Source organism: Pygocentrus nattereri, chromosome 16 (assembly GCF_015220715.1).
Source record: "Pygocentrus nattereri isolate fPygNat1 chromosome 16, fPygNat1.pri, whole genome shotgun sequence".
Lineage (NCBI taxonomy): Eukaryota > Metazoa > Chordata > Actinopteri > Characiformes > Serrasalmidae > Pygocentrus > Pygocentrus nattereri.
This window is the reverse complement of record NC_051226.1, coordinates 6353769-6370147: the sequence shown is the minus strand read 5'-3', so window position 1 is coordinate 6370147 and position 16379 is coordinate 6353769. Positions and strand designations below refer to the sequence as shown.

General features: G+C 39.7%; 1 protein-coding gene across 2 annotated transcripts in view; it reads left to right on the top strand.

Annotated features, from left to right (window-relative positions):
• The first annotated feature begins 402 nt into the window (after positions 1 to 402).
• sema4d (sema domain, immunoglobulin domain (Ig), transmembrane domain (TM) and short cytoplasmic domain, (semaphorin) 4D) overlaps positions 403 to 16379 on the top strand; it is a 129026-nt gene continuing 113049 nt past the window's right edge. The window contains exon 1 of one of the 2 annotated variants that reach the window (XM_017723598.2): positions 403 to 634. The gene's annotated coding sequence lies outside the window, so the exon portion shown is untranslated. The remainder of the gene's footprint in view (positions 635 to 16379) is intronic. The other variant, XM_017723601.2, reaches the window with a different exon arrangement.

Sequence of the window (16379 nt, the reverse complement as noted above, 5' to 3'; positions counted from 1 at the left end):
GTGGGTCTACAGACCACTGAGTAACAACAACATTAACACCACATAAGGGTTAAACACACTTGTATATTATATATATACAATAGTAAATAGTAAACAATGGAAAGAAATGAGCTCTCCACTGGACAGAAGGACTTAACCAGTGAAAACCAGTGACCAACGTTGAAGGTAAATCATGACAGCATGTTCATATGAATATAAGTAAAGAACTATGGATTTGTAGAGCCCTAAACATAAATCGGCGGCATTCCCCTCTAAAATCATGAGTATCGGATCGAGAGGGGACTCGGTGGTATCGCCCCACCCCTGCCAACAGCGGAGCCTGCTTTATGCGTTTGGTTTCACAATATCGCACTGAAATCACAAGCGCCGTGAACACCAGCTCCACTACCTTTCGGCCCTCCTTCTTTCTCCCTCTCTCTATCCGGACTGATACGTCCAGAGCCTTTACCTTTCTCCTGTGAGCCGTCCTCCCTCCCTCATTCCCTCCCTCTCTCCCCCTCCTTTCTCTGGACTCATATCTCCACAGCGCTACATCCGCCATGCTGGGGCACACCGACTTGTCACGCTGCTGCATCAACTCTGCCGTCTTCTGAGTCGCACGGAGAGCGAAGGAAAGTGGCTTTTTATTCGCCGGGTGAGTAAATTTATACCCCACGGGTACTTTCTCCCCCTCGGTTTGGTCGCTGTTGCTGTGTAAAGTCCAGCTGTGGGTGAACGGCTGATGTTACCGTGTGAACTCGGGCTTTTCCCCCCTGAGACTCTGAGCTGAACTCGCTCACTTTCCCTGCACTTGTTGCGCGCAGGAACACTTTATCCCGGCTTCGCTTCCCTCTCCGCGTTTCCCCCTCCTTCCCTCACCCATTCCCGGGATAAAAACGGAGGAAAACGTGCTCCAGCCGGTTGGACTGAGTTTATTTCGCTCTGCTGAGCGAGTGAAGGGCAGCGCTCGGTCAGTCATGGCTGTTGTGTTTTTGTCCTGAAGTGTTTGTTTGTGTTTGTGGTTCTGTTCATTCAGGACGAGGTTCTCCAACTGCAGAGCGGAGAACAGCGTTCAGTGATTCATTCATTTGGTTCTGATAGTATCTGCGAAAGTTGTGCCAAAGGTCGTGAAGATGTTTGTTTTATTTGATTTTATTAAAGAACCAAAGGGAATGGTTCTCTTTAGAACCCATTAGAACCATTTCGTGCTGAAATGGCTTCCATGGCTCTTTGAGTGGTGGAATATTCCTCAGATTGATGGAGAGTGTGTTTGGTTCTATATAGAACCTTTTTTTTTTTTTTTTTTTAAATGGTTCTATGGAGCACCAAAAAGGGTTCTGCTATTGTTAAGATGTCAAGCTTGTATGCAGTAGCGGAACCAATTTTGGTGCTATAGAGAACCATTTTCAGACAGGTTCTATATCCATTCGTCTGAAGAACCATTTCAGTATGCAGATGGTGCTCTGAGGGGTCTGTATGGAAGTATAGTCTTCACGAAAGAACCCTTAAAGAACCGTTCTTTTTAAAATGTGCCTATTGGTGTGTGGAGAGTGTCTGAATGGCAGTCTGGGTGGAATGAGGACATTTTCAATGAAAAATATCAATAAACTGGTGAAAACTTTGACCAAAAGTGTGGAAACGGCTCTTTAAAAAATTTTAAAAATGTAAAAAAAAATTTTAGAAATCTGTAAAAATTCGATTGTGAGATGTTATTCCGTGCTTTCTGGGGTGAAATGCTACATGGAAGATAAACAAACTGGAATTCCTTTACATTAGTGGTGGGAACCATCACAACTTTATTGCTTTATTGATTTATTTGTTTATTGATTTATTGATCTGTCCGTCCAAAGTGACCAGTGAACCTACGCACGTTGAGTCCTTATATATCATGTTAACAGTGGTAACTATGAATGTTTTCTTGTGTATTATTTTGCCTTGCAACACTCTAAATGTATCTCTCCTCCATGAATGGACTAAAAAAAGTCTGAAAAAACTCAAAAAAAGTCTGAAAAAATCTCAAAAATGTTTGTTTTATGCGAGGAAGCTCTTACAGGCGTTAAACTCCCCATCACCACCACTGTGAACCCTTCTGACTCTGCCAGGACCTCTAGAACGGCACACTTCTCCCCAAATGTTCTGTCACGCCTTTGTTTACGTCGTAAAGATTGAACCCTGCTGAAATTTTGAAAAAGTCGGTGGGGTTCCCCTTTACCAGGCATTTGCATTCTGTGGGCCTGGAGGCTTTTATAGCCCCTGATTGAGCTCACTTCAGATCTGTTTACAACCTCTTGAAAGGGGTCTGTTTAGCTTCAGGTCTTCAGCTTTGGATGTTTTTCTTAACTTCTTGAGGTGAAAAGTGTTGGGGAGGAGGGAGAGCTTCCACTAGTCGGCCAGAGTTTGAGCTTCAGTTCGATAAATAAATTCGAAAGGGGCTTCCTCTGCTTCTCGAAGAGCTTATGAGCGCAGAACAAGAGCCCGTATATCTCACTAATATCTGTTTTCAGTCCAAACAAAGGAGCCGAAGGCTGAGCAATGCAGGAGTGTAAGCAGGGCTCCTCCAGTGAAAAGTGAGCAGGAGAGGAATTGCTCTGTGTGTGTCAGTACGAGGTTAGCACTGGTCACCTGTACGTCCGCGGCCTTCTACCTCCGAGTGCTTGACTGCTGACCCAGGAGATTATAGGTTCAAAAGTTGCTCCTCAGAATAGTCCCTGACCTGTTCAGCCTTCAGTATAGAGACTTAAAGACTCGATCTTTGCGGACTTGTTGGGCTTGGCTATGTTTTTAGCCTGTGCCACTGTTTTGACAGATTTTCCACAGTATGTTACATAGAGATGGGCAATATGACTGATTATCATAAATGGCATCATGAAATGATTTTGTATTTTTAAACTATAAATAGGTAGCATTACTGAGTAAGGAGATTAAAACCAGGCTGAAATATGGTGAGTGCGGAGCTGCGAGTTGCCCTGTAAAGCCTGAAATAATCATTTAAAAGTCAGAGCTGACAGGTCAGGAGTTTTTTCAGGGTCCAGCTTGATTGTTTAAGTCTCAAGTACAAAATCAGCATTATATTGATGAAGATTCTGCATGATGTCCTCAGCATACACACCATTCACTGACTTTTGACTAAGTCCTCTTTGTCCTCTTTCAATCGTCAGATTCATCCGCCCGGGGAAGGGATCCAAAGTAAAATCCATGTTGCATGCAATTACACACTTCCACCAGAGAGGTCTCCAAATCCCACAAAAGTTACATAGTGCAGCTCTAAAGAAGAGTTTTCATTAAAACAGGGCACAGTTAGGCATTTTTTGTGCATGTCTAAATGAATGTAGTACAGTGTAGTATATAAAAATCTTTTTACTCATCTTTTTACTTTTTGGGTTTATGTATTTGTTTATTTGTTTAATTGTGGCAGTCCTGGTTCTTTTTTTTTTCCTGCTCCAGTTCTGTTTCAAGAACTAAAGTAAATATCACGATACTATAATTTATTAATAATTAATAATAATTAAATAATATTTTTTTGGGAAAATACCTTGAAGTATCACAATATTTTTCCCCAGATGCGACACATCCCTCATGGTTTGTGATTTGGGATGCATGATGATATCAGAATCATAACAGTAATAGCAGATAATTGCTTTCACAAAATATTATGAGCTGATTTAAAAAAAAAAAAGTTATTTCTTTACTCTGGAAGAGCAGAATGTTTAGGTGATGCTGCTTTACTGTGTTTAAATATGTGTTTTATTCATTTGTAAGCCTACAGAAATGCAAAATTCTTTGTAATCCTAATCCAAATTTCTTCATTTTAGAAATGATTCTGTTGTCATCAGCAGATATGTACGCTGCAGATATCGGAAATCAGCTTTGGTCCAAATTCTTGCATTAGTGAAGTCCTGGTGCCATCTAAAGGAGCCTGCTGTCTCTCCGTGCCCTTTTGTGAAACGTTCCTTGCCACTCTGTTTGAAAACCAAGGTCCTTTTATTGATCCTCTATTGTCTGTTGCCTGATTCGTACCTTTTAGGCACCGAGTGAGTCGCCCTCATTCATGGCCCTCTCCTTTGTTCCAATCATGCTGGCTACCCGATAGTTAATTAGAGCAGATGCCATCGCATTCATCTTTTCTTAATGAGTTGTCTCGAACTCCCCTGAGGAGGTTTATTTTAATTAGTGTGCATGTATTTGTGGATGTGTCCACTAGATTGATGTCGATAGCGTGTCCCTGACTGAGCTGTGTGCTTGTGGTTTAACAAGATGGAATCATGTCGTGCAGAACTCGCTGGCTGTGGGTCAAATGGGCAGCCTGGTAGCTCTGTAAACCAAACGCGACCAGCAGCTGATTGATGAACGATGTTCTGGTGCTATTGGAGCTTCTGAAATGCATAATACTCATGAGTTACAATAGAAATTCTGAACTGAAATTTAAGGCACCTCTTACTCCTGAGGAACTCACTTATCTTTTGCGGGAACCGCTGTCTGTGATGAAAACTGGGTGCTAGGGAATTCAAAATAGAACTTAACATTTTGGAGATTCGTCAAATCCAAATCTTTTAAGGCCTCGGCCGCAGCTCCTAATGTTCCATTAGATTTTGAGATTTGAACAAACATTGGCTATCAAACAGAGGGGAGAACATGCCACTGAGACCGTAAACAAACGAAACAGTCAATTATTTTGGCTTTAATTAGAATCGTGTGGGGCTTTACAGACTATAGGGATATTTGCTTCACATCTGACAGGTTTTGGCACCTCAATCAACCTTAATGAGGTGATATGTTTACTTTATAAACTGAATAACACTAACAAGCATAAATACATTTCTGAGATACAGGGGTGTCAAACTCAATCACTTAAAGGGCCATAATAAAAATCTCAACAAATCCATGGGCCAAAGAGCAGTTAACTGTTAAATCTCTTTAAATGTCCCCAGAATGTAGGTTTGTTAAACCTACATGTGTGTTTGGTCTCCACACCTGACATCTTCTCTTTCTGCAAGTTCATTAATTCTTGGGATCAGTTTCTGAGCTGTTGAGAGTCTCTAGTGTTCATAGTGTTTGTTGGTTGAACTGCACCTGAAACGCTATGGGAGGCAAATCCGCCCACAAAAGAAATTAAAATTAAAAGAATAAAATGTAAATGCAAAACTATTTTTGCCATTTCTTTTTCCAAACATCTGCACAAATATTCTGCCAAAATTGAAAATTAAATGAAATACCTACATTGTCAATTTAATTTTTCACATGGGCAGAGTAATTTGTTACAAAAATAAATTTAAAACAGCTATTTGTCATTTCATGTTAGTTGTTATTCTGGTATTTCATGGTCATATCTAAAATGGAAAAGCTAATAGAGAAAAGAAAATCCAAGCTTCGCTTTGGCTTTTCTACATGAAATGCAGAATATGTATCAAAACTAAAATCAAACTGCATTTGCAAACTGCAACTGGGTACGTTTTAGGACATCTTTAGACCTCCGAGTCAGAACAGGATCGTTCCTCGGACTAAACCACTTCGAGTCTCGGGGAAAGCCATCATGTCTCAGGTCTGGCGAAACCGAACATCAAACCAAGCTTTTCCATTTTAGATACAGTAATGATTAACTAAAATTAAATGACAAAAAGCTGGTTTAAATTTTTTTTTAGTCACAAATGTTTCGTACTTGAGTACTTGTGAAAAATGAAATTGCAAATGTAGGTATTTCATTTCAGTTTTCAATCTTGGCAGGATATTTGTGCAGATGGCAAATTGCATTTGGTGTTTTACTGTTTTAATTTTAATTTCATTTTTGGCCGGATTTGTCACCCATAGAAACACAGCTGGTGTGTTGGTGATGTGACGTGCAATTGGGTACAGAACTGGGATGGAGTGGGGTGTTGACGCAAATTATGTGGCAATGCATGCTGGGGATTGTAGTGCTGCTGATTGTGAAATGGGCTTATAAAAGAAATGGGCTAATAAAAGAAAATAAAAATAATTTCAAGGGCTGGACTGGGTTGTGCCAAGGGCCTGATCTGACCTGCGGGCCTTGTGTTTGACACATGCGCCATAATACCAAACGATCTGCTTCAGATGGCAGACTGCTCTGACGTGCCAGGGCTCTGAATGTTTCACACTTGCACACTTTGTTGCACATTGAAGCAAAGGGAATATAGAATTTGTATGTCATTACACAGTACTTTGTACTGATAACCGCCCTTTGACGATGACATAATCTAAACATACTTTATTGACTTTGATAACAGTGTTAACTTTTGTTTATACAAGACTTGCTCTTTATCTAGATCCGTTCACAAAGGACTTTGTTTCTTTTTTGGCTCACGTTGGTGTAATTCCCAGATTCAGAGAGAGTTAGAAAGGGCCTGTGTTTGTTATTTTGTCCTTCGTTACACTCTGTCAGTTAGTGAAATATTAGCTTTGAATTCAAAGTGGTACAACATAGACGAACCATTCTGTAATTGGATCTCCTTCTGGATGGACATCAGTCTTTTTTCCTGCCTGGCGAATCGCAGGCATGTAAGGTGTAATTCACAAACAGAATGGCAATTTAAACACGATAATATGTTTGGTAAATGATTCTGCAGTGCACTTGACTGGTTGGCTGTGTAAAATAAATCAATACTGTTGGCTTGCAGAGTGGACAGTGCCCATAAATTCTCCAACAAATATTCCACACTTGCCATGAGTAGAAGCATGCACATAAATTAGCTCTCCTTTTGTCATTTCTTTGACATTTCCAGGAAAAACAGCCTCTGCGTGAACATTTTTAGCTGGTTCCAAGTGTTGGATATATACTCACACAAGTTGAAGACTGATTTCCTGGCTAGGGTGTCTTAAGATTTGGAAACGAGCTTTGAATTTGATATATGCAGTTGATTAAATCGATCCAACCTCACAAAGGACAGACTCAGTCTTATCCTCTGATGTACGTTTAATTATATAATTATTAAATATATTATTATTAAATTATATATTAAAGTAGTTCTTCACTTAGTTATGCCAGCTACAGTTAATATCACTGGCTGCTTATTTAAGGGATAGACTGTCTGGGCGGTACACCAATATGATGTGTAGTGTCCCCAAATATCTGCTAAATGAGTCATTTTAGCTTCAGTTTGCTTTGTTAACTCAGTTAGCAGGCCAAACGTGCCACAGACCACAGCAGAGGCAAGTCCGCACTGTGGTTTGTGGTACGCCAGAGAACTTGTAGAGAGGAGAATTACTTCTCAAACACTAGGGGGCCCTCCAGAGTGAGTCCAAAATGAATGGCTTACGATGGAACATTTGAGCAAAATCATAGTTTATAAATGTTTGAGCAATGTAAAAGAATACATTCATTTCATGAACATAGAGCAGCATAAAACACCAGTGTTCTGCTGCCCAAAACCCGTTTGCTGTAGAGGAAAAAAGTTCTGGGCAAGTTTTTAGAACCTATTTTAACGTTTCATTTGTAGCCGTTGCGCTCCATTCACTCCCGTTCATTGAGAACTCCGCCCTCTGCTGATTTGCAGTCCTGTTTTTTGATCTAATGGGGGAAATAGGAAGTGGCCAGGCTCCTCTTAAACAGGCTCTGGCTTCGTGTGGCCTGCTAACTAAGTTGCTGTTAGCTTAACCAAAACACTACAATCCCAAACACCACAGAACAGGTTCGATTTTACTTACAGTCACTTTAAAGTCATGTAGGGTTCGCTAATTTGGTAACCATGTAAGCAAAATAAATTGTTCATCATTTTTGATTTGGAAATGGTTATTAGATTTTAGAAAAGACGCCGGACGAGACGGTGCAAAAGCAACATAATGCTTTTATGCTCTGACATCCCTGTAATATCGTATACCGATACAGTATTTTGAGATGGGCTTGGACCCCCCAGCCCACCCCAGCCCACCCCAGCCCACGCCAGCCCACGCCAGCCCACCCCACACAATAATAAAGTATGACACTTTTATATCCAAAAGTTTGAGTATCTTTGTTTAGTTGACTTTTTTTTTCAAAGGGACACAGCATTTACAGAGAACACACTTCTGCACTTTTTACTTTAAAATACTGTTTGTTTTTTTTTGTTTGTTTTTTTTGCTGAATTTCACATATTTGGAAAAACCGAACATAAAATGTGGCATGTGCAAACATTTTCTCTTTTTTCTTTTTCCCACGTGTTAAATTGAGCAAATAAATAGGAGTTGTGCACCAACGTTTGAAGTAAAAATCCATATGTAAGTGAGTTCTCTATAGAGTGTATATGTGTTATTATATATTCATTTAGAAAATCAACAAAACATGTCATTTGACCAACACAATGCGATATGCTGTGTTGTTACTTCCTTACAAAACTCTGTGTCAGAGGCTTGTAAAGTAATTTCCAATCCAAAATCCACAGTGATGGCCTAGCTCAGCCTTTGCTCTGAGCCAGCACTCAGTTAGCACAGTGATCGAATGAAACTCCAGGCCTTCTCCTTTTCCTTGCTTTGTGTGGAGGGGAGGACGGGCACAAGCTGGGTATCTCTTTCTCTTACAGGCGTAGAGAATAGAGACGAGCTTTGTCTCACTTTGCCAACGTCTTTCAGTGTCTGTACAGAGCGCAGTGGGAATGGGTAGGAGGAGACAGGTGGGTGCCCTTATTCTGTTACAGCACTGGAAAGTACCCGCTGGGCTGAAATGGCCCAGCATAGCCCAGCTTTAGAGGCAGGCTCCTGCCATCCTCTTCATTACTGGACAAATTACAAATCTAGTCAGTTACAGGGGGCATCGACCGCTCCTGTGACCCGTTTTCTGGTGACCTATTACTCAATAACAATAACAGCACACTACACTACACTGTTGTTTCATTAGCATGGATTTGAGCAGGACGTCTATGACTGAGGGAGCTCTGTGTTCAGGCAGTTAAAGAAGACCATTCATGCTACAGTTATTACCGTCAGACTGTAAAACTACACACTGCAGATTCATACTGGATTAAAATCACTCCACAATTATTACCGTCAGACTGTAAAACTACACACACTGCAGATTCATACTGGATTAAAATCACTCCACAATTATTACAGTCAGACTGTAAAACTACACACTGCAGATTCATACTGGATTAAAATCACTCCACAATTATTACCGTCAGACTGTAAAACTACACACTGCAGATTCATACTGGATTAAAATCACTCCACAATTATTACAGTCAGACTGTAAAACTACACACACTGCAGATTCATACTGGATTAAAATCACTCCACAATTGTTACAGTCAGACTGTAAAACTACACACGCTGCAGATTCATACTGGATTAAAATCACTCCACAATTATTACCGTCAGACTGTAAAACTACACACACTGCAGATTCATACTGGATTAAAATCACTCCACAATTATTACCGTCAGACTGTAAAACTACACACACTGCAGATTCATACTGGATTAAAATCACTGCACAATTATTACCATCAGACTGTAAAACTACACACACTGCAGATTCATACTGGATTAAAATCACTCCACAATTATTACCGTCAGACTGTAAAACTACACACACTGCAGATTCATACTGGATTAAAATCACTGCACAATTATTACCATCAGACTGTAAAACTACACACTGCAGATTCATACTGGATTAAAATCACTCCACAATTATTACCGTCAGACCGTAAAACTACACACACTGCAGATTCATACTGGATTAAAATCACTCCACAATTATTACAGTCAGACTGTAAAACTACACACACATGGATTTTGTTGGTTATGGCTTAAATTATAAGTCATTCTCAGGATAAACTAATCTCCAGACAGCAAAGACTTACGTGTGTTGTTAATCATAAATAAGTTGGTGCTGTTAAAAAAAAAAAAAAAAACTTTTTAAGAAAAAATATTTATTTATTTGAAATCTGTGCTCTTACTTGCCAGTTTTAAAGGAGCACACTCCTCACCCCACCCCAGGACAGTATTTACGGCTAATTATCAGGCTCTTCAGAGTAGAATTATGCGTCTGTTGAGTCAGTAGAAGAAAGGAGTGAAGAATACCGGCCTAAAGGGTAGCTGAGTTATTTGCCTTGGGCAAAACCTGTAGATTTACATATGAAATGTTACACAGTCAAATGTGGGTTTGCTTACTGTAAAAGTTATTCCTGTCACAGCAAGTTTCTGTGTAGGTTTTGTTCGACCTTCAATTGCAGCGTCTGCTTGTGTGATGGCATGTTTGGTTAATGCACGGTCAGCTGCTTGTCACATGAGCCTCCTCAGACCATTACCTAGGGCTAATGACATCAGGGCTGGGTGCTTGTGTTAATGACCCTGTCCCCTGAAGGCACTCGGGCAGACCCCAGCTTTCTTTTCTCACTGTTGATGTTTTCTGGTCCACTCTTTCTCTTTGTTCTGACCATCTCCATGACTGTGTGTTTCTTTCTGCTGTGTGAAAAGGAGCTGCAGGTAATGAGAGGTCAAAGATGTGCCTCAGCTTGTTAAGTGTTGTGGAGTTCAGTGAGCAGTGATGACGCAGAGATATGGGTAATTAAAATAGAGATTTTCAATATAGTGTGGATGATGGGAACCAGGGGTCACGATATCTACATAGCAAACACAGCCATTGTATTCACTATCTGGACCAGGAATAGAAGGTGTGCATGTATTCTGAGATTTTATATGTAATATTGATGATGGTAGAGTTGTAGAAAGTGTTTTGTATGGGGCCTATTGGCCTTGCATGGACCACTGTGCCATGAATGGATTCAAATAAATGTTTTGGGCCAGAAGCGCCTCAAAACTAGCATGAAATAAGTGATTTTAGTGTATCAGGCGGTGTATTCATAACCATTTAGTGTACCAACTTTCTGTGAGGGAACTTTTACAGGCATCAGACTCTTCAGATGTCTGGTTCCCATCACCACCACTGTGAATTCTGACTCAGTAAGCTTCTCTATAGTGGTGGATTTCACATCACACCAATAACTATTTACATCTCAGGCTTTTAATTATTGGTGGAAATCCATCCAAATGTTCCGTGTGGCAAAATCAAATGCTTCAGTGTTGCTCAAGAGGTGGTATTAGCAACACCCGTGCTGTAAGAAGGATATTGGTGTCTATAAAGAGCACTAATAAAAAATATCACTGTATAATTAAACATTTCTGAAGGGTTGGGTATAAATCACACTGTTTTCAGAAGATCTCCTTTTTCTTTTTTGACATAATTTGAAAATGCCTGTTGTTTTTTACACTGTGTGTAAATTTCATGATAAATGGACCAATAGAAACATTCCAAAATGACTTGGAAAGACATCTGGTTCCATTGACTTACATTAAAAATAAAGTAGGTTTATTCCTCCTCCTCTAAAGTTCCCTTTTTGGAGATCGGAAGGAAACTTCCTACAACAGCGATTATGTATATTTTTTTCAACTTAAATCATTTCAGATGTTAAAGCTAATTTCGCAGTGGCTTATTATCCTGGGATGTCCCTTCGTCTTAAATAAGTACCTTTTTTAACAACCAGAGTTAATCTGAGACATTTTATTGTGCAAAATAGTGGAAACAAAACTGAACAATATGTTGTTAAACCCATGTCAGTAGTTTTTCCTAACATTAACCCCACAGGCCTGGCAGAAACTGTCCTAAATGTTGCTTTGTGTCTGAATTTCTACAAAGCTGAAGTTGTTATTCAGCAGCTTTTTGTTTAGATATTCCGTTCCTCCTTAAATCGAGCAGCAGTTGCATTATGGTTTCTGTACCAGCATCTAAATGCACCTGCATCTCTGATTAAAGTGGAACAGGAATTAAGAACAAGAAGCCAAATCATTTGTCTTATACGTGCGTATATGGTAGATGTGAACGTGCCTGTAATAAAAATGATGTATACTGCAGTTGTGTTATCTTCTTGATAAATAACCCATTTAAAATTCAAATATATTTGAATGTTTGGCAAACATTCTAGTTCAGGGTTCGGCAACATGTAGCCCTCTTATTGCCCTCTTGCGGCTCTACAGCTGAATTAGATCAGTAGGTAATAATAAAATAACCCTCCTTTACAGTAAAGTAAAGCTCTGCTGATCGTTCAACACAGTAAATAGTCTTAAACGCTGGAGTTAATGTAGAACTGCTGATTCACCCTTTAACCCTGAAGATTGGTGCACAGACTGCTGGTCACATAGCAACACAGACAACGATCTCACCTAGCTAGTAGCTAACGAAACGGCCAAGAGACCGGTGTAAGACAAATATCAATAATTTGGAGACGATTGGATTTATTTGCATTTATTATCACTCCAATGAGGAGCTGTCAAACGCTGAAGTCGTGAGGTTGAAGTTGCTTCTCGTTCGCCAGCTTCTTGATTGAATTCTCCAGTTACACCTTAAATGGTGCAGCACTTATTCTGTTCCCTTTAAGCTGGAATAGAAACACTCGGAAAAGAAGTTGGAAAATGAGAAGCGACTTCAGCCTTGTAAAAAGTCGAAGTTTGAGAGACATTTTACAAGAAAACATTTCACTTTTGAGAAAGTTTCCCGCGAAAGAATAGCTGAACTAAAGCTTGCAGCAGAGCAAAGTAAGTCTGTTTTCAGATTAGAGGTTTAGATTATATTTTTAGCCTATACTCTTACCTATACTTGGCACACACTGAGACACATTTACAGCCAAGATGGTAAAATGGACAAAATTTTATGCGTCCCAACATGATTTGATTGTTGCTGAAAGTACTAAACGGCTCTTCTTAATATTTGGGTTGCTGACCTCTGTTCTAACGTAGTTTCTGAGCCCAGTTGACTGCCCTGTTTTGTGTTGTGAAGATGTCCTGTATCGTGATATCATGTTTATTCTTCTACCGTTCCACCCACTCTCAGTCTGCAGGGCACTGGGTCTCTAGGAATGGATGGACTTCATTATGTAGGTTAACCTGTAGCTCCTCTTCCAGGTTTAGGCCTGTGTCAAATACCCCTCAGTTCCTCTTTATTTTAAGTGCCCTGTTTAAAATCAGGCTTGCTTGCGTTTCCGAGTCTTAGACTGTGTTTACTCAACTGTGTTTTTCTAGTTAACATTCTGGAAGTTCTCACCACAGCAGTTGGGGAGTGCTTAATTTGTTATGGACGTAAACAGCTTAAGCAGCTCTATTGGAAGCATGAGATCGGCGCAGGGCATTGTGGGATCACACAGGATGCCCGTTCTCATTACAGATATAATGTATTTTAAGTCCAGACTCCCAAAATGGCCTCATTCCAATGGTAATCAGTTTAGGCCTATGGGAAAGGAAGTTCTATTTGATTTTAAAGAATCTCTCGACTGAAAAGGTTTGTTATGCACTACCTTCACAAAAAGCCATTGATTCTTCATGTCGTGACGTCTCGGATAAGACTGATGGTGTTTAGGTGATGCGGCAGAAGATCTGTGGGATTGGCTTGTAGAGATATGAGGATTGGTTTGTTAAGCCTGCAAGAAGAGCATTACTCGCTAGCTTCACACTGATGGTTACAATTTTTAAACATTTTATGGAGTTCAGTCTGCAGCTGTTTGGTGCTCTTGAAGGGGTTTTCCAGTGATTTTATTATTTTTTTAATTTCTGTGTCATCAAGTCGTTCAGAGTGGTTTGGTTCTAGAGAAACTTCCTGAGTCAGAACCATTCACAGAGGTGGTGATAGGACCCAGACGTCCACCTCTGAGAGCTCCCTCGCTGAAAGCAGTAACATGAAATGGTTGCAAAAAAGTCACCAGTGTAAAGGCCGGCATCTCATCCCTGATCTGATTTCACTTCCCAAGGACGCTTGGGCAGAGAGCGCGTTTACCCCCCCCATCCCCATCCCCATCATGCAAGCAAACACATTTACCAATGATTTGTTGAAGATCCTCCAATGTGTTTTTGTCAGATCTAGCACTATATAACCATCATCATTACATATAAAAAACGTGTGGGCTCATTGGTGGTTTTATAGTAAATCAAATGGCTGTATTTGTGTTGTAGACATTGTGACCCCTGGATCCCATCACCACCACTGTAAAGACATATGAGTCATATCTTAACTTCTCTACAATCAACTCTTTCATGTCAAACCACTCTGAACGACTCTGTTTACATCTCGACAATTAAGTTATGCAAAAATTTGGAAAAATTAATAGAATTCCTATTCTGCATTAGAAGGAACTCTTTCTCCATATGTTTTATTTGTACATATGTATATATTTACATATTTGTACATACATACATACATACATATGTGTGTGTATGTATGTATGTATGTATGTATGTGTGTGTGTGTGTGTGTGTGTATATATATATATATATATATATATATATATATATATATATATATATATATATATATATATATATATATATATATATATATATATATATATATATAAGTATAAGTGTATATATAAGTGTATATAGCACTTTTTCCTGATGGCATGACTGATAATTAGGCACCTCCGTAACTAAGAAAGAAAGAGAAAAGGGAAAACACAGATAAGTTGTTTGATGTGTGTTTCAATCGATTTCCTGGAAACTTCTCATGGGAAAAGTACCAGAGTCTGAACAGTCAATTGTTGGAGCATGTGAGAAGGTACTTTCAGCTTTTAAATGGGTTCCAGATCAGATCTCGTTGTGGACGCTCTTCGTTCTAAATGGATGTCTATGATGGACTTAAACAGGATTTGCATGAACTCTGCAATGGAGTATGCAGAACCTTTCAAAATCCTTTATTGGGAAAGCAGCTTTAGAAATACTTCATTAAAACGATATCGGAATCATGTATAACGTGTTTATTGGAATCGAGGAGCACAGAACGACGAGCTGGCAGCGTTCCCTCTACAAGTACTATATCTTTCTGTAATGATCATCCGGTTCTACCTCTGTCTTGCCGTTATCCACATCGCGATCCCTGATTCCTATCACCACCAGTTTGATTAAAAAAATAATAATCGCAGGGCGCGTTGCCTTTGGCATCGACAGATTTGTACATGAGGAATATTCCTTATTGGCATCGGCCTGCAATTCCCATGGTGCATTTGTGTGCAATATGACAGCAGGAGCATTTAAAGTGTGCATTATCATCACAGTCTAAACAATAAAACTCTTTAAACTGAAATAACGTTAAGTGACAAACTAAACTCACTTTTCCACACGAGGAAATCTACCAAATTGGAAAAACAGAGTGAATACTGTGCGTTTTTTTTTTTTTTTTCCTTCCTTTGGAAAGCTTTAAAATGAGGGCGCGAGTTTGGGAGTCATTTCTCCTTTTCCATGCCAGCATTCCAGCAGCTTGGATTCTCCTTGGCAGAGTAGTTACAGCTAAACAAAACCCACAGAGCTGTGCTGGTGAAGGGGGAGGTGACAGCAGCCCCCCCTTGACCTGTCCTTGTTCAAGCCTGCCTCAGTAGTCTGCACACAACCTTACAGACCGCAAAGTGTCCACAGACAATTGACCTGCTCTTACCCCCTGCAGAGAAGGCCACTGTAAACTGCCCTGAGGGGAGACGCACGCAGGCGCGTACAGGTTCTGTGCCTTCAGGCTCGAATGTCTAATTAGAACCAAGCATGAATAGCATCTACATAATGCAGGAGTTGGCAGGAAAGTGTTTCTTTGCGTTCTGTCATACATATCGTCACTGTCGTATCTCAGAAATTGCAGCTTTTCAGGGGGAGGAAGAAAGATTCTTAACTTATGATGGACATTACAGGAAGGCAAAGATCTAATATTGTGATACTTCGAGGACTTTTCATAAAAACACTATATAATATATAATTGTACTTTTTTTTTTTTTTTCAGACATCTGAACTGAAAAAAACCCATTACTTCTATATTTTAAAACTGCTGTCACAAACTGTGAACACCGATTTTATTCAATATTTGGCACTAAATCCAGTTAACGGAACTAATTTAGCTCTCCTCATAGTGAAACATGCGGTTCGTCAGTGCTCTGCAAGTGCGGATGATATCCACAAAATATCCAGAAAGGCATTTTGTATTGTGACACAATTGATCATGATAATGATACCTTGTCCAATTGCCCAGCCCTAAAGGAAGTGAATGTAAAAACATTTTTTTATGGTCATTTCCATCACACCGTTTATTGTGACATGTTCACACAAATTATGTGGAGATATAAGATTTTGTCCTGACAGCAATATATTTTAGAACAGGGGTATTAATTAAAATTCATGAAGGTCCAGTTAGAGAGAATTTCCTCAAGCAAAAGTCCAGAACATCATAATGTCTAACTGGCATCATGACTCAGCGCCATATACTGTTTACTGAAGTAGCCGAGTAGGAATATCAACATCTTATACAGTAACAGCTGAATATCAGATCAAATAAAGTCCAGTTCAGTCAGATTTCAACAACATTTACTGTCAGTTTTCTCTTTTTAGATCACGTCATGTGGAATAACTTCCCTCTGACTCACTTTCTTCTCTGACTGCTGTTTCTCGCCTCA